Below are 2,568 nucleotides of genomic sequence, written 5' to 3'. Positions count from 1 at the left end.
GGTGAAACGCGCATCGAGTGTCACTCAAAGTTACTACGAGTAGCTCATGGAACAGACCTATTGTATGCAATAATTAATTATTCCCGCCAACGCTCTTCTGAAATCCTGCATTTGTAAGCTTGTCACACAATAATTTTACTTTATTAAATAGCTGTATATTGTCTGGATCTATATTCTGAAATATATAAACTAAAATGGTATAAAATACCATATTTTTATATATATCTTTTGTTTTTATATAATTTTCTAATGAAAAATAAACATCAATCGTTTGTCTCTTCCTTTCAAATAATTATTGTGAGCTAAAATGTAAATGAAAAATGAAAAACTGATCACAACTCTGTTTATGCTGAGTTAATCTGTCAAGCATGCTCAGCAAATTTGTGGCAGTGGCGTATAACTTGATTTATTGTACATCATCTTTTTGGATTCCAAGTCAGTTCAGTTTGAAAAGTTCTGAGAGGTGGAGTGTTGCTCGTGTGCAAGTTAAGGTGTGCGGTAGACTACGTATTAAAATCATAGAAGTGGTAAAATTTGGTATTAATTACAAGTGAGTAGAGTGATATATCATTATGTGTATAATATTTCGCACATGATATTCATAATATAATTTTCGGTTTTGGCATATTTATATGCATATTTTGTTATATTACTTAATATTACAATTAAGTCCAGGTCATATATTTTTCTTTTGTTAATAAAAAATGGCGCCTGAAATATAGTCTTCTTGTCGCCGAAATTGCCGTCTTGTGGCCGAAGTACGCGTCTCCCTGTCGCCTGTTTCAAATTTTTTTTTTTTTTTTTCATTTCATTTCAATAGTAAAATAAAAAAAAAAATTAAAGAATAAGGAGAGGTATTCAATTAAAGAAATTTTCAAATGGAATCATGTATGTATGTAAATGAATGATATACATCTATTGAATATATATGTTTACTGAATATATAAATATATTGATTATATATGTTTTCTGAATATGTATATATATTGATTATATATGTTTACTGAGTATATATATATATATTGATTATATACACATATTCAATATACATATATACATAATTTTGTGTATTGAAAATATAATAACCAATGGTGTTAAATATTGTTTTCAAATTATAAAATTAATTAAAAGAAAGTAATAGTTATTCAGAATTATTTCATCTTAAAATACAGAAGCCAAACAATTCAATGAAGCATAAAATATACGCAATATTATTGATCATTTTAGAGCGCGGGCTAATCTTTCAAACGCCAGGAAATTTTTGTGGCTCACCCATATGTTTGGTCAATTTAGTTACATTATGACTGCAACTATGAGTCATAATAGAGTGCTGTAATCTGAAGTTTTGTTGCGAGAATCTTTACAACAATTTTTGCTGACTTGTCTTGAAAATAAAATAAGAAAATTCTTTTACTTATAAGTTATCATATTTCACAAGCGGCACACAATCTTAGTGATTTCCCGTTTTCTTAAAAGTTTTCAATGCATATTTTTTTTCCAAGATATTTATTGCATGTACCCCAGAAATTGGTATTCTTTGCTTTACTATTTTATTTATTTATTTTTTTTTTGTATATTAATTCAATCCGTACTGACTAATTTAGCCTGGAATATATGCAATTTTTTTTTTAATATTTTTTTATTTTTAATTGTTGGTGTGAGTTGCTGCAAACTAAGCAGCAACTGTAATTGTTGTCGGTCGACACTAGAAAAATATTGCTGTTGTGTATTTCTATAGCTGAAATCTCGTCTTAAGTCTGTTTATTTCATACGCTATCTCTATTTTTGTTCCGAAGTGAGCGGAAGTGCCGTGTCTATAATAGTCTTTTTTAATAAAACTTTACGAATAGTTTTCTTATAAATTTGTTATATTTTTTTATTTATATTTATTTTATTTTTTATATTAATTTATTTTATTTTTTTTATATTAATTTATATAAAGAGGTTTTCGAACAGAAGTGAAACAACAACAAAAATTTTTATTTTTTTTTTTAAATTATTTTAATTAATTGAATTTTTGGCTGACCATACAATAAAATAAATATTAATTTATTTTATTTTTTTTATATTAATTTATTTTATTTTTTTTATATTAATTTATTTTATTTTTTTATATTATTTTTTTTATTTTATTTATTATTTTTATTTTATTATTATTTTTATTTTATTTTTTATTATTTTTATTTTATTTTTTATTTTTTTATGTTATTTTTTTTTATTATTTTATTTTTTATTATTTTTTTTATTTTATTTTTTATTTTTTTTATTTTATTTTTTTTATTTTATTTTTTATTATTTATTTTATTTTATTTTTTATTATTTTTTTTATTTTATTTTTTATTTATTTTTTTTATTTTATTTTTTTTTTTATTTTATTTATTTTTTATTTTTTTATTTTATTTTATTTATTTTTTATTTTTTTATTTTATTTTATTTATTTTCGTTTTTTATTTCTTAATATTTTTTATTTATTTATTTTGTTTTATTTATTTTTTTTTTTTATTTATTTTTTTGTTTTATTTATTTTTTTTTTTTATTTATTTATTTTGTTTTATATATTAATTTATT

Source organism: Teleopsis dalmanni, chromosome X (genome assembly GCF_002237135.1).
Source record: "Teleopsis dalmanni isolate 2A chromosome X, ASM223713v2, whole genome shotgun sequence".
In the NCBI taxonomy this organism is placed as follows: Eukaryota; Metazoa; Arthropoda; class Insecta; order Diptera; family Diopsidae; genus Teleopsis; species Teleopsis dalmanni.
This window is presented reverse-complemented; position numbering follows the sequence as displayed.